We start from the raw sequence: 26,851 nt of genomic DNA on the forward strand, positions 1-26,851 counted from the left end.
TCACCCAGGCTGCAGTGCAGTAGCGCAATCACAACTCACTGCAGCTTCAAACTTCCAGGCTCAAGCAATCCTCCTACCTCAACCTCCCAACTAGCTGGGACCATAGGTGTGTGCCAGCACACCCAGCTGACTTTTTAAAAAATATTTGTAAAGATGGGGTCTCACTATATTGCCCAGACTGGTCTCAAACTCCTGGGCTCAAGTGATCCGTCCGCCTTGGCCTCCCAAAGTGTTGGGACTACAGGCATGAGCCGCCCTGCCTAGCTGTTTTATTTATTCTGTCTTCTCAAAAGTAAATATTTTGCTGACGTACGGTAGCAGAGTAAACACGGAGCTCTCCTTCCTTGCCTAATGAAGCACAGGTAATGAAATGGATTTACACACCTGAGGAAGGCCTGGCAATCCTCTCACACCAATTTGCAGGATGGTATTTATGTGGACTGTGGTCACCTTTCTTAAAAAAAAAAACAACTCTTCATTGCTTGAATAAGCGTTTGTTGGTACATTAGACAAGCTAAAGCCATTTCCATATAACTGTTTCATATAGAAAGAGCTGTTTTATTCCATTATTTCCTTGATTCTTATTTGTCCTTGGTTAGATCTCAAAGATTGTCTATTATATTTAATGAAATGTAAATTACAAAGCTTTACAAAAACTGTAATTCTAGAAATTATTTCATTGATGAGTTTTTGCACATCAATCCAATTCAGCAGACACTGGTTGAGAACCTTCTCGAAGTATGACAGGCACTGAACTGGGCCCTGGGGAATACAGAGATGACATTCAGGATGCTTTCTGCAAACACGTGTCAAGGTGATAAATGTGCTTGGATGATTAGATCAAAGTGTTGAAAGAAACAGAGGAGGGAGCAGTTAATCCTGCCTGGTCCAATTGGGGGTGAAAATAAAAAGTAGATTCAAAGTGTGTTTGGCGGATCCCAAGAGCTCCAGAGAGGAGTCTCCTGGTGTCTGCTGGGGAGGTGGGGAGCTGAGAGGCAGGGCTTCAGCTCTCCAATTATTGATCACCCAAAGCACAGCTGCTTCCATCTGTTTCATTTGTTGGAAGGTGGCATTAGAGTTCTCTGACAAAAAGCCACTGCTTTTGAAAAATAATTGTTTAGAGATGAGGCCTCACTCTGTTGCCCAGGCAGCTGGAGTGCAGTAGGGCAGTAATAGCTCACTGCAGCCTCAACCTACTGGACTCACGTGATCCTCCCACCTCAGCCTCCCAGGTAGCTGGAATTACAGATGTGAGCCACCATGCCTGGCTACAATGTTTTTAAACTACTAAATGAGATGTCCTTTGGTGTGAGCTTGAAGGTTATAGAATTTATCCAAAGAGAGACGAAATCCAGTGCCTTCAACTCCCTTCTCTGTGTTAAAATTCCCAAACCTACATCTTTAGCCCCAACTGTTCTCCTAGCACCAGTATCCCCCATCCTCAATCCATCCTTTTCTTTCCATAGGACATGTTTTAGAAGACTGATGGCTCCCATTGCCTAGCGGATAAAAATCCAAGTTCCCTGTCATGGTCTATAAAATCCTTTCTAATCTGGCTCCAAATGTCTTTTACCGTTTATTGTCCTCCACTTATGCAAAGATGCTGCTGAGAGACAATTCTCCATGGGTCTCTCACATTTCTCTACTTCTTGCAAAAAGAGGCACTGAAAAATGTTGTTCCAGACTATCTTTTCAAGAATGTTTGTGGAGTGAACAGCTTTGGAAAATAAAGATAGTGACTCTCTGCAGAGCAGAGGGAAGGTTTATTTGCTTTCTAGTAAAGCTAGTATCTCCCTCCAGGAAAAGGTTCAGTGGATTTGCTTGCAGTCCATTGTAAAACACTGGGGTTTCCTATGTGTGAGGTTTCTTAGCTGTAACACAAACCCACTGGGTACAGCATCCATCTGGGCCACTGCATTGCCACAGTGAACTTAGAGGGCTAGAACACCCAAAGCAAAAAGGAATCTCATCCTGCTTGTTTTGTGTGAGTAATAAAAAATCCTTTGTCTCTAACTCAGGAATCTCATGCATCCAAGTAAGTGCTGCAGGCTAGCTTGTGAGCTTACATACAATGTGAAATCCCAGACACTTCGCCTTCACAGTTCTTTTTTTTTTTTTTTTTTTGAGACAGGGTTTCACTGTTACCCAGGCTGGAGTGCAGTGGCACGATCTCAGCTCACTGCAACCCCTACCTCCTGCACTCAAGTGATCCTCCCACCTCAGCCTCCCAAGTAGCTGTGACTGCAGGCACATGCCACCATGCCCAGCTAATTTTTTGTATTTTTTGGTAGAGACAAGGTTTTGTCCTTTTGCCCAGGCTGGTCTCCAACTTCTGGGCTCCAGTGATCCATCTGCCTTGGCCTCCCAAAGGGCTAGGATTACAGGCATGAGCCACCACACTTTGTCTCCTTCACAGTTCTTGACAGGTCCCTGTATTGGTCAGGATAAACTAAGTGTGCTGCAGTAATGACCCCCAAATCTCAGTGGTTTACCACACAGGCAAGTTTCTTGCTCATTCTCCATGTCCTTTGCTGTTGGCTCTGCTTCCATCATCATTGTCCTCACTCTAGAGCACAATCTGACAAAGCATCCACTGTCTGGAACATTGTTAGGGGTCAAAGGAAAAGAGAATGTGACAAACAATGTGCCCACTTTTAAATCTCCCACCTGGAAGTGAGAGACATCCTCCTGCTTACTTTGATTGGCCACATCTAAATCCAGGTCTATTGAAAAGTGCAAAGCTACCACATGCACAGAAAGAAGGAGAGCTGGAATGTTGCTAAACATCCCTAATGACTGCCAGAGCACTCTGGTCTCCATCCACACCACATGCTTGGTCTTTATACAAACCTGCTGTGCTTGTTCATGCCTGTGTATTAGATATGCAATTCCTCCTTCCCCAAATGCGCTTCTTCTCCCTGAACCTTTAGCCCTTCCCACACCTCTTATTACATGGATAACCCCTACTATTTTTCAACATCCCACTCAAATATTACCTCCTTTTTGAAAACTTTCTCTGACCATCACTCACCCAGAAAGACACTTCACTTCCCTAAGATTCCATAACACTCTATATATCAAAGTACTGACCCATTGCTTCATACTGAGTCATGAATTTGATGCCTGCCATAAATCAGGATCCCTTGAGAATGGATGATAAGGAGTGGGCCAATGATTTTTTAACCTCCTTTATACAAACCTAGCACCATTTTGATTAAAATATTTCAGAGGATTTCTACTCAAGATTAAAAAACAACAACAACAACAAATCATTGCCATAACCTTCAAAGCGCACACAGACTGACCATCTCCAGCCTCAATTGGTGCCATGATCCTTCTGCTTTCAAGTCCCATTGGTCTCCCTTCAGTCTCTCAAACCTATACACCTTCTCTCTCCACGTCTTTGCCTCTGCCTGAAACCCCCCATCCTCCCATCTCCCTCACCTCATTAATCTCTCCTCATCCTTCAGATCTGAGCAGGGAAGCATCACTTTCAGGGAAATGTTCCTGTCACCCACCCCCAGCCCTGGTCAAATCTCCGCTTGTCTGTTCTCATAGCACTATGGACTTCTCCTGCATAGCCCTCAGCACAGCTGCTATTCTATGGGTTTTGTATGACTGTTTTACTGTGTTCTCCCCATACTCAACCTTAAACTACAAGTTCACAAGGGCCTGAATCCTACCAATTTTTGCCCACTATTGTATCCCTAGTTCTTAGTATACTGTCTGTCACATAGTAGGACTCAATAGATATGGATGAGTAAATGAATGAATGAATGAATATAATAAGATACCCAATATATGTGTCTTGGATTGAAGAATTTCAAGTAGAGGTACAAAAGGTACAAAAGTTTGCCTGGTCTGCAGGGCAAATTTTTTTTATGAATGACAAGAGAAGCACAGGAGATGAAATTTTACATAAATCTTCTAGTACTTCATCTCAGGGTAGAATCTGAATTATGAAAGATCAGCTCAGTAGATACCAGATTCTAGGAGAGTTTAGAGATATAATCTCATTGTGTTTCAACCTTTGTTTCTAGGTGTAATTTACACCTAATTGTTTAAATAAGCAGAGATCTTCTAAGCCAGTTGCCATTGTCATTATCTAAAACGTATTTGATTTACTATTTACAAAGCATTTTCCTTACGCTGTCATATTAAACACTAAACAACCCTTATAATCAAGATTAAAAGTAGGCCACAGGCTCTAACTCTGACATCTTCACAGAATAATTTTTGATGTATTTGTGAAATAACAAGATGGCAGGTAAGGCAGAAAAGAAGCCTCCCAAAAAGTCAAGAAGAGTAGACGGCAGAGGCACAGAGAAGGAAATGGAAAGACAATGAAAAGGAGGGGTCACGAGAGGAAGGGCATTGTCCGCAGGTAATGCAGGGATGGGCTCTGAAGCTGGGAAGAGGGCAGCGGTCTTTGAAGTTGGCCTCAATGGTGGTCTTTTTTTTTTTTTTTTTTTTTTGAGACAGAGTCTCACTCTGTCACCCAGGATGGAGTGCAGTGGCGCGATCTCAGCCCACTGCAACCTCCGCCTCCCCGGTTCAAGCAGTTCCCCCACCTCAGCCTCCAGACTAGCCAGGATTACAGGCGCCCACAACCACTCCCTGCTCATTTGTGTATTTTTAGTAGAGATGGGGTTTCACCATGTTGGCCAGGCTGGTCTCAAACTCCTGACCTCAAGTGATTCACCCTCCTCGGCCTCCCAAAAGGCGGGGACTACAGGCGTGAGTCACCACACCCGGCCCTCAGTGGTGGTCTTCGATGTTGGTGTCACAGATTGTGGGGAGGGAGACACATAATGTGTGGGGTAGGAAATTCGTGAGAATGTTTAGACGCAGTAAGTCCCTGGGACAGGGATGACATAGGAGTCTGTCGAGACCTGAACTTGTCAACAGGAAAATAAAAGATATTTTTAGGTGTATGTGTCATTAAAGGACTTCTATGGGTGGGTGTGGGCCGTAAGGTTTGACTAAGAGTAGTAAAATGGGGAGTAGGTCACAGAAAATGGAAATCGGTCATTACTGTTTGAGATTCCATCAGTGTCTGGGGCTGGTTGGTCTCATTGGGGAAAGGAGCATCTTGAGTGGGAAGGATGCCCAGGAAATCCGAATAGACTAGCAAAGTAGCCAAGAATACAGAAATGCCCTCATCACCTCACGAAAACCCATGTCCCCCCATATCTCCACCCACAGGAGACTTGCACAGGTTCTGGGGACTCTGTGTTGCTGGCAGAGCCCCCCCACCAAGTCCTGTCCAGCTTCTGAGACTCTGTGAACAGCATGAGCCAATCCTCCTCACACACATGCAGAGCCTCAGAGAAAAAACATCATCCTCCACCCTGCTGCCAGGACAAAACCCTGGAAACTCTCCTTGACTTTTCTCCCACTTTACTCCCCAAGTCTAATTGGCTCTAGGTCCTAATATCTTCCAAATCCACTCACCTCTTGCTATCCCCATAACCACTAACGTAGTTCTGGAACCCGCCACTGAAGCGTGTTCTAACTTCCTCCCATCTGGCTCCCTTCCTGTCACTGCAAAACTGATGGCAGTCCTTCCTCTGCTTATGCCTCGTCATCAGCTCCCTTCCACCATTAGAATAAGGCCCGAAGTTCCTAACGTTGCCTTCGATATCCGCATGAGCTGGCCTCTGGTCTCCTCTCCGGCCCTCACCAGGCTTCCCTGCCAGCTTGTTTCCGCCATACCAAACTACTTCCAGTCCCATACAAGTGCCAGGCTCCCTTTCACTCCTGCACTCAGAAAATTCACCTTGCGTTCTCTGAAAATCATCTTAACCTCATGCCCCTTACCCTTGGCCCCATCAAGCCAGATTCCCTGGGTTCATTCCTGCTCTTGAGACCTCAGCTGTGATGTTTCCTACTTCACAGCTCTTTCAGGGCTGGGTGAGCAACCCTGACTTCGTGCTGCCATAGCCACCTGGATTTGCCAAAACCAGAGCCTATCATCCTCTGCATCATAGTGGGTTTTTTTTTTTTTCACTTATCTGTCTCTCCATCTAGATCTATGGTTCTCTACTCCCTGTAAAATAAATTAGAGTCTTTGTTTTAAAAAATGCTAATGCCTATTAAACAAAAATCTCTTGAGATAGATCTGGGCACCAGAGTTTTGTTTCCCCCAAATAATTCCAGTGGGCAGCCAGCGGTGGGCGCCACTGAGCCAGGTCTTTGTTGCCAGTGCACAGGGAACCATCCTCAGTGTCTGTTACACACACGAGTCTCTGATCACCCCACTTTGGTCTGCAGGCCAAAAACTCTACAGAGACGGCATGGAGAGGAAGAGATGGGTCTTGAAGAAGAAACTTGCCCTGGGGAGGACCCACACCTCCCTCCTGACTCCAGCTCCCTCTGGTACAAAATCCCAAAGCTGAACCCCACCCACTTGCAACTCTGTGCTGTTGGAAAGGCTTTGAAGTCAAACAGCAATCGACTCCTCTTCACGGAGGCAAGGATAAATTTTCTTTTCAAAACACTTTAAATTTTTATCACCCCTTCAGAACAAGTACATGAATGAATAAACTGAGGCTCCAAGAGGCTGTGAGTGGCCCTCACCTCAAATCTCTAGAGCACGGCAGAGCAGAAATCAGTACGTGACTCCCCAGGAGCAATTGGCCTCGACCTGGGTGGCCTCTGCGCCCACCCTAACTCTCCTGCCTCCTGGAGCAGGCCGGGCTCGCCCCGAACCACCCTGCCTCCGAGTGCTGACAGAGGCGCATCTGCAGGGCGAAGAATCTGCAGGCAAGATGCAAAGAGTGGGAGGAGGAGGACAATTTTGCACCTGAGTGCCCCTTTTCATAAAAATGGGATCACGTTACTTCCTACTGAGGGAAGAGAAATGTTATCCAAGAATTGGGGGCCCTAATGAATAGGGGAAGACGGGTCTCTGCCAACAATGCCTGGCCTGATCTCACCTACCCGACTCCACCAGGCGCACCCACAGCTAGAATCTGCTGAGAACCCTCAGGCTCTCAATGGGTGTGACTCATCTCTTCCTCTATTCCCTCTCTGTACAGGTTTTGCTCTGAAGACCAAAGTCAAGTGATCAGAGATTCATTTGTGTAACAAACATTAAGGGTTGTTTCCTGGGCACTGGCAACAAAGGCCAACCCGGCCCAGCACGCTCTCTGAGCTCGAGAAATCACAGCACGGCTCAGTGGTGTTCATTGCTGACTGCCCACTGGAATTATTTGGATAAACATAAAACTCTGATGCCCAGATCCACCTCAAGGGTTTTGCTTTTTGTTTTGTTTGTTTTTTGAGATAGAGTCTTGCTCTGTCACCCAGGCTGGAGTGCAGTGGCACGATCTCAGCTCATTGGAACCTCTGCCTCCCCAATTCAAGCAATTCTCCTGCCTCAGCCTCCCAAATATCTAGGATTACAGGCACACACCACTATGCCTGGCTAATTTTTTTGTATTTGTAGTAGAGACAGGAGTTCACCATCTTGGCCAGGCTAGTCTTGAACTCCTGACCTCAAGTCATCTGCCCTCCTTGGCCTTTTGGGGTGCTGGGATTACAGGTGTGAGCTACTTCACCCAGCCAAGAGACTGTTTAATCAGCAAAAGGCTGGGCAGGGCAGTGGGGCCTAGGGCAGCACTTGCTATCAGATGTCTGGAGGGCAGGGTTGGCTTTGGCCATATATGGACCTACGTTCCAATCCTGGCCGGCCATACCACTTACCAGCTCTAGACCTAGAGCAGGTTAACAACATGAATCTAAACTATTTACCACTCATCAAAGTGAGTGACTATCTATAACTGTTGCCGTTGTTACAAGAAACCCACTTAGTAACTGCACTGAAAGCCCCTCATCCTCAAAAGGCAAGAAATGGGGAACAATCCGGTGACCAAGGAAAACTGCAGGTGAAAGTGGCTGTCATTTCTCTCGCTGTGGCTTGCGGTGCTCAACACTCTTGCTTGGCTGGTTGTCTTGGAGGGTGAATGAGGTCTCCGCTGAGTGTCCCCAGCTTAGCGATGGGCAGTGGGGCTCTGTTCACAGTCTCATCCCAATCACGTGGCCTCCTGGGTTCAGACACCCTAGGCTGATGCTGTGGTTCCATGTGCCTGGCACACGAGCCTCCGAACTTATTTCCGGCCTGCCTGTCCCCACATGCAACGGTTCCTGAAAAAGGGGAACCAAATACTGCCCGTTTCACCCCCGTCAATAGCTGACAGAGCCCGGGTTCCTGCTCTCCTGACATTCCCACTCATTGTCGTCAGTGGAGCGAGCAGGCAGAGGGGAAGTGAGCCGCCTATCAGCCCCTGCAATCAGAAAAAGAACCGGGTGCCTTTAAGACGAAGGTGGTGGGCAGCCATCCATCTTCCCTAAACACAGACTCGCCTTGTTCTTCCATTTCTGGCTGAGTGATAAAAACGTTAAATGTCATTTCCTGTATCAGTGGTTAACCACTAGATGCTGGATCAGAGATTTACCAGAAGTGCTGAAGTTAAGGAAAAAAAAAAATAAATAAACCTGCTGTTTTCAATAACCCTTTCTTGCACCCTGTGAGAACTATGTAACCTCTGGGGAGGGGGCTGCGAGGGGGTCACTGGATGTGACCTGCGCAACACATTTAGGACTAGATTTGCCAAATGCTTTCTTATGCTTCATATAGGAAGTGAAGAGAGACAAAATTTAACCATCCTATACCTCTCCCCAAGTGCGTGTGTGTGTGTGTGTGTGTGTGTGTGTGTGTGTGTGTGTGTGAGAGAGAGAGAGAGAGAGAGAGAGTAGAAGCACCGGGAAAAGCAGGAGGAAGAATCATCCATGTGCCTTCTTTGCCCACCTCTCTCAGGATATCCTGCAGTCATTTTGGTTTTATTGACCCAAGGATTTTGCAGAGGACAGTTGCCCTATTTGATTCCCTCAGCTTCCTGCAACAGTGAATGTCCTCCAGTGACAAGAAGGCTTCCTGGGGGAAAACATCATCCCAGGAAACTCCTGAGGGGTGGAGAGCCCAGCTCAATCCTTTGTTGTGTCTTCTTCTTCTTTGAGTTGCTCCATTAAATTAATTAAGAGCTCAGAAAAGGGAATGCCTGGCTCAGCCCCAAGGAGAGGTGACTGGACCGACTGCAGCCCGCCCACAGCTGTGCTCCAAGCCCAGCCACTCTGCCGTGCACTCCTGCCCTGAGGTCACCTCCCCACACAAAGCTCCCCTGGGCTCCTCCCTGCGGCCTCCCAGGCCCCCGCACAGTCTGGACATATAAGACGTAGGAGCTCTACTTTGTTCTAGCAATTCCATTTCCTTCCCAGTGCCGCCTAGGATGTTCTGGGCACACCAAGTGCTCCTAGCTCCTCACCCACCTCTGGGGTCACCAACAGTCCTGCTTTTACCTGGGACCGAAGGGATTCATGGGGCGGCGGGGGCGGGGGAGGGAGGACTTTTGTTTCTAAAACTGGGAAAGTCCCAGGCAAACCGAAATGAGGTGGTCACCTCCCAAACAGATACAATGGTTTGCATAGGCATTTGCACATTCTATGTCAGAACGGCAGCCAAGAAATAAAAAATAATAAATGTGATTTTAAAACAAACAAGAAAATAATTTTTAAAAAATTTAACAAACATAAGATAAGTTTTAAAATAAAATTAAAAAAAAAAAGAAACTGGCCAAACTTGAGAACAGATCTAGCCAGGGTACTGAGAACTGCAGGCGACATTGCACAGTGTAAGACTTCCCTGGGGAAATAGGACGGAGCGTACCACAACTCTCCCACTGCACCTGGCGCATACCTAGATGTCATCCTCTCTCAATTCAGTAGTTAGTAGAGGAGATCTGAAATCAAAGTCAGAATCAGAAGAGAAAAGAGCATGGGAAAACGTACATTCCACCAAGTCTCTTGTAGGCCTCTGAAACTGAAACTTCTTTTTCCTTCCTCGTACCCTTGAGTACCAACACCATCAGCCCCGCTGGTGCCCAGGACACAAAGATTCGAGAGACGCATTGCTCTTTACTCTGCCTCGCTCCCGCTTCATTTTATTATTATAACAAGTCCTGATTTCCTGCCACCTAAGATCTCTCCTCGCCACTTCCACTTCTATGACCATTCCTCCGCTGTCTCTGCCCTCAAAGACTGGCCTCCATCCTCTCCAACCTCAATTTCATCTGCTCCCTGGCATTTTAGATGCTCTCCACTTTTTCAAATTATATATTGAATACCTAGATCAGAAGGATGCCAGAGAGGTTGTACCTGGATTTCATATGGCATTGGACATTTCTCATGGATGCCTTTTTGAATCAGATCATCTGTAATGTCTTCCTGACTGAGAAAACCTCCTGGACACTGCCAGCAAAGCTGGGCATGGCCTCCCTCGCTTCCTGGTGCACATCGCCAGTTAGCCCTCATGACATTGCTAGGAGGACTACTCTCTGTTTCCACCTTGTCCACCAGCTGTGAATCCCAGTGTCTTATTTACCTTGTTTCCCCAGGTCAATCCCAGAGCTTGACAGATAGTGGGATTAAATACGTGTAGAAAAGAAGATGATCTGGAGATGAAAGGGGGAAATATTGGCTGGAGGCTATTGTACTTCAGTCGGTCTGTAGCCATTTGAACATATACCTTTCAAAGGCTATTGAGTATGGTCGGATCAACCTGGAAGATGATCCCTATTAGAGAAGCAAAGGCCTCAGCCCTGGGCCCTGTCCTAACTGATGCTTTTACAAACTTCCTGGATGAAGGTAAAAAAGGTACCCAAAACATTTACAGATAAAACCAAAGCTGGAAAGTATCACTAATATGTAGAATGCTAGAATTCATGTTCCAAAATTATCTTGGCTTATGAGATGGATAGACCGAAACTAAGAAGGTAAAAATACACACCCAATTAGTGTAAATGCTACACTCACAGTAGCACCATCACTAGCACAATGGGGAAAATCTGGTTCAGCAGCAGTTCGGATGAAAAACTCCTAGTAATTCCTTATCTTTGAGCTAGAAGAGAACGTAGAGGACTATCCAATACAGAGAGTCTCAAGTTCTTTTCAAACAATAACATTCATCAATTAGAATTTCATGCAGAGGCCCTGTAGGTAAAAGAATTTTTTATTTTTTTCCAAAACGGGGTCTTGTTCTGTCACCCAGGCTGGAATGCAGTGGCATGATCACAGCTCATTGCAACTTCCGCCTCCCAGGTTCAAGCAATTCTCCTGTCTCAGTCTCCAGAGTAGCTGGGATTACAGGCACATGCCCCTATGCCTGGCCAATTTTTGTATTTTTGGTAGAGACGGGGTTTCGCCATGTTGCCCAGGCTGGTCTCCAACTGGCTGGTCTCAAGCTCCTGACCGTGTGATCTGCCCGCTTTGGCCTCCCACCGTGCTGGGATTACAGGTGTGAGCCACCGCGGCCAGCCAGGAAAAGAAATTTTTTAAAGGTGCCGCTCTGGTTAGGAGTAAGGGAAAGGGGTCTAACAAGTCAGCCCTCAACCAATTCGCCCCTCCCTGCTATCTTATGAAGACCCCTGAGGCACCCTCCCAAACTCCTGGGGGCTCTTCTCAGTGAACACTGTTTGAAAACACAGACCTGAGTCAATCCCCTTGCTCTACGCGGCTGCCCAACTGGTGACTGTCAGAATTCCTCCGAACCCTCCAATCCCTCAGCCGGCTTTACTTTGTGTTGTATTTTATTTTTCTTTATAGTTTTTGGCCCTCCATGGCACTGTATGCTGCACGTTACTCTTTGTACACTGCCTGGCTGTCTCACTGGAGTACTGCTGTCTTTTTTCCACCAGTGCATCCCTGCCGCACGGAACACAGTGGGAGGAAGATTTAATGGGAAAGGAATGAATGAACTGGAAAGGAACCCGGGTGTCTTGACACCAACCCAACTTGCCCTCCCAGTAGTGTGACTGTCCCCAACAACAACCAAAGCCAAGATCACATTAGGCTGCATTAGGAGATCAAATGGGCCCGCCGTACTCACTATGGTTCAAGCCTTGTCTGGAATAGTGTGTTAGATTCTAGCAGCTACATTAAAGGAAACAAATGTGGCAGAAGTGGTGTATAAATATTATTATTGAGGGATTACTTTGTGCCAGACATACTGTACATTCATCTCATCTAGTCATGACAATTATGCTATAAAGTAATTATTATCGTCCTTTTAAATCTGGGGAAACAGAGGCTCAGCACATTTCAGTAATTTCTCCAAAGGCACACAGCTAAAGGCCTAGTATTCAAACCCCTGGAAAAGCTTGTGTTCTGTCCACCACACCTAGGTGTCTCTTGGAGGCGCCCCCAAAAGGGCAAGAAGAGTATGGAGGGTCTAGAAATCATGACCAATGAGGCCAGATACAGTGGCTCACGCCTGTAATCCCAGCACTCTGGGAGGCCAAGGTGGGAGGATCCCTTTGAGCTCAGGAGTTTGAGACCAGCCTAAGCAACATAGGAAGGCCCTGTCTCTGCAAAAAAAATTTTTTAATTATCGGGTGTGGTGGCATGTGCCTGTAGTTCCAGCTATTCAGGAGGCTGAGGTGGGAGGATTGCTTGAGCTCAAGAGTTGGAGGCTGCAGTGAGCCATGATCATGCCACTGTACTCCAGCCCCAGTGACAGCACAAGATCATGTCTCAAAAAAAAAAGAAAAGAGAGAGAGAAAGAAATCACGACAAATGAGATGTTCAGCCTGGAGAGAATCAGACAGACATGACATGCTAGGTGGAGAGTGAGGAGACCACGACAGCAGTCACCGAAGAAAGAAGAGCACTTTTTGATGAGGGAAAGTGCTGAGACTCGAGGCCACTTGTCAGGTGAGGTTTAGAGGAGATTCCCAGAAGGGTAAAAAAGTGGCCCAAGAAACTCTGGGCTGTGTTTTGGCCTTGCTGTGCATTTGTGGATGAAGACAATTCCCTGTGCCCACCACTCACCCCCACACCATCCTCTATCACCACATCTTCTGTGCCACGGGCTCTCCCGAGCTGTCTGCTTGTTTATTTTCCCGTGATGAGAGGGGCAAAGCAGCGGCGGTGGCGGCGTCATAATAACTGCCCACAAGTTGTAGTTGGAAGAATTTTCACAATGGCTTGGTCTCTATGGTTAAAGAAACAGCTGCGGGTGGAGTGTAGTAAACAGGCCCCAGCCACAGAACACAGCAAGTGGGCACAGGACATGGGAGTCAAAGAGCAAGGCCCGGGTCCAGGACGCACCGGGGCTGGGAGGAGCTGACCACAGGACCCTGCTCCCCACAGGGCAGCGCTTCATCCAAGGCCCTTCCCTGGCTGCGTAACTGTCCAGATTCGTGTCTCCTGATCTGTTGTAACGCACAAAGGCAGAGAGTGGAAAAGGAAACTCAGAAGAAAAAAAAAAAGGTCTTTTCCCTCCTGAGAGTCTGCTCTGATAAAGACCCTTCCCAGAGGCTGGTCCTTGTCTCAAGCCCACTAGAAATTCTGCCATGAGTGTGAGCTTTTAGAGACACTGGGGAAACTAGAGTACACGTCAGCAGCCATCTTGCTCTTGGTTGATCAAAATAGAATCATAATAGTTCCCTCTTCCCTGTCCAGAATCACCTTCTTCCCATTTTTCTGTGCTCCCTGCCGAGAAACCAACCGGGACAAGGGGTCCGAAGCAGCACTGAGAAACCACTGGAGGATTCACAAGCATACTGGAGGTTGACAGGGCCCATGGAAAGACCCCTAAAAGTGCCCTGTCTAGAATGCGAGAGCCGCAAGGGCCTGGCAGAGTCATCTAGTCTGACCGTAAACGTATTCAACTGTGGGCCACATGCGGTCTCTGTCACAAGCACTCAACAAAAGCAGCCATAGACAATGCATAATACAATGGCCATGGCTGTGTTCTAATCAAATTTGATTTATGGTTATCAAAATGTGAATTTCATGTAATTTTCATACATTATGAAAACGTTACTCTCCTTCTCAATCATTTAAAAAGGTAAAAGGCATTCTCAGTCTGCCGGCCAGACGAAAACAGGCAGCAGGCTCGATTTAGCGTGTGGGCCATAGTTTGTCAATTCCTGATCTAGTCCAAGCCCTTCCCGAGACAGGGGAGAAATCTGACTCCCAGGAAAGGCGGCGACTGGTGGTTCAGTGTAGGATTCCCATCCACACACAGTATTCGATTCTTGTGCTGGGCTCTTGCCCATGCAAAGTGATATTTCAGCTGCCCTCATTTCCCTTGGGCATGATGTGCCCGTACTGTGAGGGCAACAGCCTGGTCTAAGCCCTGCCAACTGTAACATCTGGAATGGAACTTTAGGACTTGACCGGCTCTGTCTCTGTCCCATCTCTGCACTCACTCCCAGGATGACCTTGGGCAGCTCCATCACCCTCTCTTGATCCCATCAGAAACTGCAGACAAGGGAACCACACCGGTCATCTCCGAGACTGGGTCTTTCAGTCATTGTCCCGCCTTCCCCTCTCCTGGGACATGTCAGTACCAGCAGGCCCCTGGCATGTTCTCCAGCAGCCATCTCTTGGAGCCACCAGTTCTGAGGCCACCAAAAGATAGTAACTTCTGGGCAGAAAAACTAGGGATGGAAGCAAATCAGTTGTCTGTTTTCATGCAGATGAAGTCGTGGGAGGACGCGTGATTCATGTGTTGAGTGCTTTTTCAATAGCATGTTTCTATCATTTCTGGAAGGCAGCAAGTTAGTTTCCCCCCCGAGGTGGTGGGAGAGGATGTTGTTTGTGGTTTCCCGTTTAGAGGGGAGTTACATTTGTTTTTGTTGTTGCTTTGTTGGTTTATACATTTTTGTTTTGTTGTGTTGTGATTTGTGTCCGTGAGCAGTTGGAGATGGCGGGTTGGGAGAGAAAGTTTTGGAGTGGTAGGAGGAAGCAGAGCCCATGTACAATGCCTGCGGCGCTGATCACACAAACAAGGTCAAGGTGGTTCAAAGTCATAGTCAGATGCCTGGGGGCCTGCCAAACCCCACATGCCTTGGTTAGGAATTAGAGACAGTTTGACATCTGGGTCTTGTGTGATTGCCATCCAAAGATAAGGAAGGGAAAGAGGAGGGTCCTGGCATGGAGTTCCAAGGAGGCTCAGAGCCCTGGGCCTGCCTTGCCATCACATTAAAGAATGTGGCCGTTCTGCCCTGGAGTGGTTCCCTAGTCACACCAGGTGATGGGAGCCAGGAGCATGGGACAGAAGGAGCCTGGTCACTGTCCAGCCCAGAGTATCACTCAGTGTTGGCTCCCCTGCCCGTCTCTCCCAGGGTATCCAACACCCAAACAGATTGGTGCCTGGAATTAGGGTATTAGGCCACTGAACCTTCTTGGGGAGCTCTAGGGGGTCTCTGGGAACTTGAATAAAAACTGCTCCAAAAACTTCTCGGAATCCTGCACCCCTCCCTTAGCAAGCAGCATGCTGGTAAAAGGTTAACAACCAAGTATCTGGGGAAAAAAGCTCCTGATTCGTAGCATTTGCTAACTCCCGTGGTGGAAACACTCTCCTACCTTGGCCAACTTCAAGTGGCCCGTGTGATATTAACTAGATCACAAAAATCCTGAAAATTAACATTGAGTTTTCTCAGAGCCCCTCTCCTATACCACAGCCCTAAGCCCTCTGGAACCCAAGGAGAACGCAGAAATCAGGAATCATTTGGTCCCAGGCTTTTCAGGTGCCAGAATGAATCACGAGCTCCAGGTGAAGTCACAAGCTTTATGAGTCTGCAGCACCTCACAGTGGAGGGAGCCTGGTGGGGGCAGGAGGAAGGCTAATTAGAAACCCTAAAAAGCCCCCAGAGAATGCAGGTAAGAGAGAAAAAGGGAGTGGGGGAAAATGCTAGGAACTCAAGCATTCAAACCCGTGTGGTCCACAAACAAAACAAAAACCGTGAGGTATTTAGCCACCTCTCCTTCTTATTTCCTGAGTGTGTTCCTGTCTCAGTCCATCGTTTTCCAGGGAAAATCTTCCTAAGGATGTTAGGAAGCAGCTGTCCGTCCCATATCCCTGAGAAGAGGTGCCCTGCCTCTGCAACATACTAAAGACAAGGTGATGGTTCACATGGAGGAATCTGTCCCCTACACACATAGGACTGCTCTGCCGGCCAGGCCCGGGTAGCACCTGGGATGAACTCCCCTCACCTTGCTCCCTGGTCCCCTCCCTACTCAGTCCCATCTAACACACTCCTGCTTGGCTAAAGGAGGAAAATCACACCTCCTCCAACTCCTCTGATGTCCCTACAGTCCATCCAAATTCACAAGAGTAAGGATTCTTGGATCAACACAGGCCCCTTCCCTTGGGCAGTTTCGGCTTAGCAGGCATTCTGGGAAGACGGCCAAGCGGTAACTCCCTTATGAAAGACTTCATTCTGTGCCTGCTCTCCTCACCCAACAGCTGACACACACGGACCCCCCTCGCTGCCAGTTTAGTGGCCCTGGCTGGTCAGAACCTACTCACCTGGCCTGAGAGGCTCACAGTGTCCTGCCTCCACTCCCTTCCCTGGAGCCGTGGATTCCATTCCCACCACTGCCGCTAATTGCCTCGAACACTCATTGAATCTCTTCGGACTACGGTTTCCTTATCTGGAACACACAAATGATTGGACTTTAATAATATTCCATACAAGTTTTATAGAAAAATAAGATTTGTTTGGAACTTTAAAGTGATCAAGTATTTTCACTTAATCATTATAAAGAGTATGTGATATAAGTAGTAATATTAGATAATATTAGGAACTGAGGCTCAGAGAGGCTGGGAAACACATCCAAGATTACCTGGATAACAGGTAGCCCTCCCAAACTCGATCTCATTCCTCTGACAACCAACACTGCATGCAGACACCTGAGCAAGTTGCTACAACTGGGATCCCACAGCAGTCTCACAGCTGTTCCTCAGTTAGCATTCATGTCCCTTTGATTCACCAGTTTAACACAATAAATTCCATTCATTCTAGGCTGAGAGACTAACGTGAATACGCTCAACATCAAGGAGAAAACGAGGGTCTGTCCTGAGCAAAGTTGGTGAGTGAGCGTCGTTTACCTTCCCTGAGCCCCCTGACCTTCTGTGCACAATTCTATGTCCTATACCTTTGCCTTTGGAATCTAACATTCTTCCTTGTCTTTTTTTTTTTTTTTAGAGGCAGGGTCTTTTGCTGTGTCACCAAGGCTGGAATGCAGTGGCACAATCGTGGCTTACTGCAGCCTCAAACTCCTGGACTCAAGTGATCCTCTTGCCTCAGCCTCCCAAGTTGAGGACTACAGGCATGAGCCACTGCATCTGGCAGCTTTCTTGTCTTAATACTGTTCTAGTCCCTCCAAAACAACAACAACAACAACAACAACCTGGCTAATTTTTTTTATTTTTTATAGAGATGTGGTCTCACTGTGTTACTCAGGCTGATCTCAAACTCCTGGGTTCAAGCAATCCACCCGTCTCGGCCTTCCAAAGCTCTGGGATTATAGGCGTGAGTCACCGCGCCTGGCCTATTTCACATAGTTCTTGCCCTTAGCCCTATGCTGCCCTCTCTACCTTGGGGCCGAATTTTTCCATCTGCCCCAAGTGTTGTATTCTTATAACCAACCTGACTCTTTATTTATTGTATGTCGTGGATGCCAGCGAGACCCTCCTCTACATACACACTCCAGAAGGTTAAGGCAAGAGGACGAAACAAAAAGAGGGACAATTTACTGCCCTTTACATAGCACTTTGTCATAACAATACCCTTCCAAAGCCCTCACTGAACGGTGAGAACAATCCAATGAAGTAGGTTTTGTTATGCCTGTTTTTACAGATAAGGACACGGAGGCTCAAAGACTTTATAGATCATTCACCTAGTAAGTAGAAGAGCCAGAATGGGAATCCATGTTCATCTGACTCCAAAGGCAATGGAATGGCCAGGCCCCTCCCTAGGAAATTATCTAATAGGACTCTTCGAGGGTATTTGCCTTTTTTTTTTTTTTTTTTTGAGACTGAGTCTTGCTCTGTTGCCCAGGCCAGAGTGCAGTGGTGCAATCTTGGCTCACTGCAAGCTCCGCCTCCCTGGTTCACGCCATTCTCCTGCCTCAGCCTCCCGAGTAGCTGGGACTACAGGCGCCCGCCACCACGCCCGGCTAATTTTTTGTATTTTTAGTAGAGACGGGGTTTCACCGTGTTAGCCAGGATGGTCTTGATCTCCTGACCTTGTGATCTACCTTCCTTGTCCTGCCAAAGGGCTGGGATTACAGGTGTGAGCCACCGCGCCCGGCCAGGATATTTGCCTTTTAACAGGAGTGTCTTGAAGCCAGGGTCTCACAACGCAGGAAACAGAGCTCTTAGGGGTCATACCCAATACCTGCTGATGCAATCATATGGACCCAGTGGGTTTGAAGCAGGGTGGCCTCTTACTGCACCAATTAAATAGTCATCAGTTCTACCGACCATAACACCAACCATAAATGTAAACAAAGAAGTCCTGATCCCATGGGTCTGGACACTAAAAATCATGAGGTCCCCAAACTTAGAGAAGTTCTGGAAGAGAACATGTCAAAGTTCTGGCTTTGCTCCAGATGCTATAGGAAACTGTACGTAGCAAGAGTTCTCCATTATTGCCCAGTCAATGGAAATAGCAATCATGCAGCACCTTCTAAAACCCCTTGCCGTCTGAGACCTGTGGTGGAGACCCTGGTTTTCATTCATTATGCATGAACCCAAAGTACAGACTTGCAGACCTTCCTAGAAATGAGTAGTAAGTTCAGACCATCAGAATATTCAGAAATCTGATGTATTTGAGAGACTTTAGCAGTAAAAAGGGATCAGAGCACTAGAATAGCTGTCTGGTGAAATCTGAGAGCTTTGTTCATAACGACATTATGATTCTGTTAATGAGATTTGGCGAGGTATTAACCATCTTGGTAGACCAATAATGGTTGGCTACTATGGAGTTTAGACTGGGAAATAGAAAACTGGACTGTTATCAGAAAAGTTTGAGATACTTTCTTATACTTTCTGTACAAGATGAAAGCCTGCAAAAGATGAGGCTCAAAAGATATGGAGACAACCTAAATGTCCATCAATGGATGAATGGATAAAGAAAATGTAGTGTATATATACAATGGAATATTATTCAGCCTTAAAGGGCCGAGGGCGGGATCCTGTCATTTGCAACATGGATGAACCTGGAGGACATTATGCTAAGTGAAATAAACCTGATTCAGAAAGACAAATACTGCATGATCTGACTTATGGGAAAAATCTAAAATAGTCTGACTCACAGAAGCAGAGAGTAGAATAGTGGTTGCCAGGGGATAATAGGCAGGGAAAATGGGAAGATATTGGTCAAAAGGTAAAAAGTTTTAGTTATGCAAGATGAATAATTTCTGGAGGTCTATTGTACAGCACAGTAACTATAGTTAATAATACTGTATTGTATACTTGAAACTTGCTAAGAGGTAAGATCTTAAATACCCCCATCACAAAATAAGAGAAAATGACTACTATGTGAGGTGATAGAGATGTTAATAGCTTGACTGTGTGATCATTTAATCATGTATACATATATCAAAACATCAGTTGTACACCTTAACTATATACAATTTGTATTTGTCAACTATACTCCAGTAGAGTTAAGGGAAATGGAAAAAGATGAGGTTCCATAAATCATGTGAGCATATCAGGCAGTGAAACATGCAGGTGTTGACAATAAAAACATAATTATCTGCTGGGTGAGGTGGCTCATGTCTTTAATCCTAGCACTTTGGGAGGCCAAGGCAGGCAGATCACCTGAGGTCAGGAGTTTGAGACCATCCTGGGCAACATGGTGAAACCCTGTCTCTACTAAAAGTACAAAAATTAGCTGGGCGTGGTGACAGGCACCTATAATCCCAGCCACTTGGGAGGCTGAGGCAGGAGAATCGCTTGAACCTGGGAGGTGGATGTTGCAGTGAGTCAAGATTACACCACTACACTCCAGCCTGGGCGACACAGTGAGAGACAGAAAAATAATATTAATAAAATAAAATTAATAATAATAAAATAAAACCATAATTACCTAGTGTGTGGCCTTCGCTGGAGAAAGGCTAGGCACACTGCCCAAGAGCAGGCCTTAATGCCATGACCTGAACCAGCGGGGCTGGACTCAAAGGTTCAAGGGTGCAGAGTGAGAGGAGAAACGGCAAAGGGAAGCTGAGGACAGCTGCTCTGGTGAACTCAAGGAAGCCACCTGAGATGGGGAGGGAAGGAAAAGGGTATTAGTAGAGCTTCAGGGAAATGCAGAGGAGAAGTCTGATTTCACCGGGTGGTAGAAATAAAGGAAAAGGGAAAACAGAAGCCACGTTGTAGTGGTCAGTGCTGCAAGAAGGACTCTAGGAGAGATCGCTTCTAATGAGAAGAGGAACCGGGGCCAGCAAGCCTGGCTCCAGGAGGAAAGTTCTGTGAGGTCCATGAAAGAGGAAGTAGGGGAGGAATCGCTGTTGAAATTCTCATTGTGGGCCGGGCGCGGTGGCTCAAGCCTGTAATCCCAGCACTTTGGGAGGCCGAGACGGGCGGATCACGAGGTCAGGAGATCGAGACCATCCTGGCTAACACGGTGAAACCCCGTCTCTACTTAAAAAAAAAAAAAAAAATACAAAAAACTAGCCGGGCGAGGTGGCGGGCGCCTATAGTCCCAGCTACTCAGGAGGCTGAGGCAGAATGGCGTAAACCCGGGAGGAGCTTGCAGTGAGCTGAGATCTAGCCACTGCACTCCAGCCTGGGCAACACAGCAAGACTCCGTCTCAAAAAAAAAAAAAAAAAAAAAAAAGAAATTCTCACTGTGAATGGATGGATCCCAAGCCCTGGAGGAAGGGCAGAAAAAAGAAAGCAAAGAAAAAGAAATGTTAAAAGAAGCCTTCAAAGCCTAATTAAATTCATATAAAGAGGATAAAGAGTAATTCAGAGAAGCAATGTGAAACAAGAAACACTAAAAAGAAGGTAAGAGGTACGACCTAAAGGACCCTAGGGAAAGAAAAACTGGGCATACATTTGTGTAAGAAATCTAGGTATTACCTGTTTGAAGCAGTTTATTCACCAGGAACTAGGAAAGGAACTGGGTCTGTGGATTTCCTTACCAGATAATTTTCAAAGTGAAATATTTTGCTTACAGTGTATTATAGGGACCTTCCAAAGATTTATAGGATCTGGATCTGAGGATACATAACAATGCTTATGACCTAAAGAAGCAAAACGATTCACTTCATGGAAATGCATATTCCCCAAAAGAAATCCTTATAGCCCCTTAAAGAAATTTTCAAGAGAAAAGCCATGTATAAACATATGATCCGCTTCCTAAACGCTACAAGAAAGGTACAGGTGGAGGGAGTAGAGGAAGATTTCCACGGATTCTTAAGAAAAACATGAAATGGGAAATCTAAGAAGAGTGCCCAACACACCAAATAATGCAGGTTTCAAGAGTACAGAACCGAACGGGGTTTATTTAAACACACATGCCAGCTGCTGCCACATGGCTACCAAATGGAAACTGAGCCAGGAGGGTGGGCCAGTGTCTATGGACAAGAAAGAACAGAGGTTGTGACGTGTAACAGGAATGATGTTTCCATTTTTATTTTATGAAGGCAACAGCCAAAATTCACCTCTGAAAACCTAAGTTTGGCAGAGGTATAAAGAAGGGAGGAAATTCCCGATGGAACAAGAAGGGATTAAAAACAAAAGAGGAGAGATCAGGGGGAGGGCAGGCCTCTGATCTTCCCAGGCTGGCAGTGGTGGGCAAGGAAGAAAATGATGTGAGCAGATGCTCAAGGAAAGTGGCCCTGAAATCAAAGGCTTTAAAGAGATAAGCAGAGTCCCTCAAGCAAAGCAATAAACAGAGAAACCAGGATGAATACATTGGAATCGAAATGATGAATTGTAAAGTACCACAGAGAGGTTTCTAGAATAGTGTCCAGAGATGGAAATGGGGAAAAGAGAAAGATACAGCAGAAATACATTGCATACAAGATTCCAGTGTGTGCTAGAAATGTAGGGGGGAAGAGTGATGGTAAAATTAAAAGAAAGAAGTGGATAGATTTTAGTGGCATGATTGAAATGGATAATGAAGGGGATCTTTATGAAACTGTTGCCAGGAGAAGGAAAGATATAGAAAGCGAAAAAAAGAGACTGTAGGTTAATTCCAGTATGACAAGAATAATAAAGAAATGCATGGATTCTCAGCCAACAGCCCGTGTCAAGAGACAAGCATGTTCTGGCTGTGTGTGAAGGGCACGCCACGCCTGGGGCTCTCCCTGCCAACGCCTGCAGACTTTTGCTCCTCATCTGGGCCTCGAAGCGCACCTGTTTTCAATGACACATGGGGAAAAGGGTCAAAAGATGAATAAGGCCAGGCGCAGTGGCTCACGCCTGTAATCCCCACACTTTGGGAGGCCAAGGCGAGTGAATCACTTGTGGCCAGAAGTTTGAGACCAGCCTGGCTAAAACAGCAAAATCCCATCTCTGCTAAAGATACACAAAATTAGTCAGGTATGGTGGTGCACACCTGTATAATCCCAGCTACTGAGGCTGAGGCACGAAAATCACTTGAACCTGGGAGGCAGAGGTTGCAGTGACTGAGATCACACCACGGCACTCCAGCCTGGGTGACAGAAGTGAGGCTCTGTCTCAAAAAAAAAAAAGGATAAAATGATACTCATGTCTTCCTTGGTCCCATCAACAAACATTTATCAAGAGATGTCTATGTGCCAAGCACAGTGCTTGATACTGAGAAACTACAAGAATTAATAAGCAACATAGATATTCTGACAAAAATGGAAGCAAAAAGGGGAGGAGGTCTACAATGTAGAATTTTCCAGATAAGACAGAGGCAAGTTCAAAGCCGTGAAAATGAGAGTCAATGTGAAATATGATAGAATTGGAGATACTAAGGTAGACACAACATGACCGTATATTCTCCTCGAAGGGGAACAAGATAGGAAAGGAAACTGGGAAACAAAAAGCGGAGGTAACGTCAAGAGCCTCTACTGGGGCTCTAATGGGCTCTAACCTGAGTCCCAGTCCTTACCCAGCTGGTTCCAAGGTGATCTTGAGCAAAGTGCTTCTGTGCTGCTAGCCTTGGTTCCCTCAACTATAATATAAACCAATGATGTCTGTCTAACTTGTGGCTGTCACCACGATAGAGTAAGGGATATTGGTTGTGCCCTCCTGCCATAAACAACAATAAAACTGGACAAATTATATGAAACTGTTTTCAGGTGCAACGCTACAGATGGTGCAGGGATGTGACCCTTGAGAGAAGAAACACAAGAGGTGAAACCCACATTTACTCTGGCCTCCTGCCTGGGACTTTCCAACCACAGCACGCGGAAGTGAAGCCCAAACTGAGGATGGAGGAAAGAGACCGAAGGTTAGGGCTGCTGCAGGGATTGAGCGTGTGGGACAGGGTACGAGACAGGCAGGAGCTGCACAGAGCAGAAATCCAAAAATCTGCAGAGGAGACCACCTGAATCTAGTTGAAAACAAAACTGCACACGTACAGGATAACGTTTTCACAAAGCCTCGTAGAGAATAGGTAGCAGGGGCAAGGCACAGTAGCTCATGCCTGTAATCCCAGCACCTTGGGAGAGGCTGAGGCAGGAGGATTGCTTGAGCCCAGGAGTTCGAGACCAGCCTGGGCAATATAGCAAGACCTCATCTCTACAAAAAATTTTAAAAATGAGCTAGGTGTGGTGGCATGCACCTATAGTTCCAGCTACTTGGGAGGCTGTGGCAGGAGGATCCCTTGAGCCCAGGAGCTTCAGGCTGCAGTGAGCTAAGATTGTGCCGCTGCACTCCAGCCTGGGTGACAGAGTGAGACCCTGTTTCTTAAAAAAAAAAAAAAAAAAAAAAAAGAGAGAGAGAGAGAGAGAGGGAAACAATAGGTAGTAGGAGCTGTGCACTGAACAGAAGATTCCAGAGGTCACACGATGGGAAGAGACACTGTGTTCTCAGTGTCCATGGTGGAAACAGCCTGGGCTTTCAACAGAGGCCCGGGAAAGGCCACACCTGTGGAGCTGGGCTACCCCAGCACTAGAGAGGGGCCGCACTGGACCCACCAAAACAAAACAAAATTCCAACACTCAATAATGGATCCAAGCGGATCCACCAATAAATTAACCACCTGCCAAAACAAATGCAATGATCCTTAAAGGAAGATAATAAAACCATAGTGTTTGACCTGTAATAAAAAATTACTCAATGTGGAACAAGGAGGAAACAAATAGACTAGAAAGTAGCCAATAGAAAGAATCCCAGAGGTGATACAGATGGAATTAGCAAACAAAAACTTTAAAATGACTAAATATATTCAAGAATTGAAAGGAAAAAAATGGACATAAGGAATGAAAAACAGTTACTCATTGGAAAACAGACATTATGAAAAGAAACAAGATGAAAATCACGGGACTCAAAAATCTACACTAACTGGCTGGGCATGGTGGCTCACACCTGTAATCCCAACACTTTGGGAGGCCCAGCCAGGAAGATCATTGAGGCCAGGAGTTTAAGACCAGCCTGGCCAACGTGGTAAAACTCTGTCTCTACTAAAAATAAAAAATTAAAAAAAAAAAAAAGAACTGAGCATGGTGGTGGAAGCCTGTAATCCCAGCTACTGGGGAGGCTGAGGCAGGAGAATCATTTGAACCCAGGAGATGGAGGTTGCAGTGAGCCAAGATTGCACCACTGCACTCCAGCCTGGGCAGCAGAGCAAGATTCTGCCTAAAAAATATGTGTATATATATATACGTGTCTAAAATAATTGAAATAAGTCACAAGATGGGCTTAACAGATTAAACACTGCAAAAGAAAAGATTAGTAGACTTGAAGATAGAGTAATAGAAATTATTCAAATTGATGCACATAGAGCGAAAAAGGACTAGAATAAAAGAATAGAGGTTGAGTTACATATGGGACATCATTAACCAGTCTAACAGATACAGAACTGTAGTCTCAGTAGGAAAGCAAAGAGGAATTGGGGCAGAAGAAATATTTCCAAAAATAATGACCTCCTAATGTGACAAAAAAAGTACCAATCCACTGATCCAAGAATCTCAATGTATCTTAATCAAGATAAACACAAAGAAAACCACATTTAAGCACATCATAGCCAAACTGTTGTAAAACAATGATGAAGAAAATATCTTAAAAGACTTCAAGGGACAAAAAAAAAATCCCACCTAACTCCAGTGGTGCAATAATGAGAATTATTACTGACATCTCATCAGAAACGTTGCAATCCTGAAGTTAACAGAATGACATCTTTGAAGTTCTAAAAGAGAAAGAACGGCGAACTTAGAATTCTACATCCAGTGGAAATATCCTTCAAGAATGAAGACAAAATGAATAAATAAAAGCCGAGATAACTTATCACCTGCACAATGAAAAATATTAAAGAAAGTTCCTCAAGCCAAAGGGAAATGATACCAGACAGAAACAGATCTATAATATGCAAAGGAAAGTGCCAGAAATGGTAAATCTATGTGGTCACTATAGAACACTTTATTTTTAAATTTCTTTAAACTACATTGTCCGCTTAAAGCAAAAATAAAGTCTTACTAATTCAAGTCAGACTGTGCTCAGCTAAGGAACTGAAATAAAACAGAGTTGTAGGTCAGAAGTCAATAGAGGAAATAGAATACTCACACGCACTTCATTAATCCAAAAAGAGACAGGAGAGTCGGCGGGAAGGAACAAACAATAGATGGGAAAATCTAGAACAAACAGCAAGATGGTAGAATTAGACCTGACCTAACTCAGTGCTACGGTGAATGAAACAAAACCATGGCAATGGAGTTCTGGTACAGCTGCCCTCATCACACGTGTGAGGCTCTGGCTGTGCGTTTCTGGATGAAGGGGAGGAAGGTGACAATGAAGGAAGAAGAAAAGCAAACTTGGGGGACACAGAAATTCTAATAGAATAGGTTCTAGGTGCTCAAGCCACCTCTCACCCTGATTTTTCGGGGCACAGCTGTGTATTACTCTCACCCTTGGGGTGCACAGCCCAGGTTACAGGTACCATGTTCCTGGATTTACGGAGCAGACACATGAACTGGGTTTGGGCACCGGGGGGGGAAGCTGAGCTGGTTTCCAGTGCTGCTGTTCGAAATGTGAGGAAGGCCAGAGACATGCTTCCAAGTCTAACTACTCACTGTGAATACCTGGTGGAAAGAGGACGCCCTTTCCACCAGGGCAGATGACGTCAAGCAGACCCACCAACAAACTAACCACCTGCCAAAACAAATGCAATGCTCTTTAAAGGAAGACAATAAAGCCCATAATGTTTGGCATGTAACAAAAAATTACTCTGCCTGGCGCAGTGGCTCACACCTGTAATCCCAGCACTTTGGGAGGCCAAGACAGGTGGATCACCTGAAGTCAGGAGTTCGGCCTGACCAACATGGTGAAACCCTGTATCTACTAAAAATACAAAAAATTACTCGGGTGTGGTGGCGTGCACCTGTAATCCCAGCTACTCGGGAGGCTGAGGCAGGAGAATTGCTTGAACCCGGGAGGTGAAGGTGGCAGTGAGCTGAGATCGTGCCATTGCACTCCAGCCTGGGCGACAAGAGCAAGACTCCATCTCAAAAGAAAAAAAAAATTTACTCAACATGTGACAAGAAGGAAACAAAAGCAGTCAATAGAAGGCGTCCCAGAGGTGATACCGATGGAATTCCACCAGGAAAACTAGAAAAAGGCTCTGTCCACAGAAGGGATCGTGTAAACAGAATGGCAGAAGGGAACAAAAACAGAAAGAAGTATAATCCAACCCTGACATAGGGAGGGGGAACTGTAAAATTAGAATCCGACAAGGTTTTAATAGGCAATAGACGACGATCCATTAAAACAGAGCTGTCATGATACGTCTGGACAGACTCAGTTATTTGACCCATGAAGGCTCTGGAGATGAAGGCACTGCAGCACCAGGTCTAAACGTGT

The 26,851-nt window shown here is 46.0% G+C and overlaps 1 long non-coding RNA gene across 2 annotated transcripts in view; it reads right to left on the reverse strand.

The window, feature by feature from the left end:
- LOC108580897 overlaps positions 1-26,851 on the reverse strand; it is an 85,080-nt gene that overhangs the window by 34,051 nt on the left and 24,178 nt on the right. For both annotated transcript variants that reach the window (XR_001892492.3, XR_004176006.1), the window contains exon 2: positions 16,376-16,500. This is a non-coding gene — a long non-coding RNA (uncharacterized LOC108580897). The remainder of the gene's footprint in view (positions 1-16,375; positions 16,501-26,851) is intronic.

Source organism: Papio anubis, chromosome 9 (assembly GCF_008728515.1).
Source record: "Papio anubis isolate 15944 chromosome 9, Panubis1.0, whole genome shotgun sequence".
Classification (NCBI taxonomy): domain Eukaryota; kingdom Metazoa; phylum Chordata; class Mammalia; order Primates; family Cercopithecidae; genus Papio; species Papio anubis.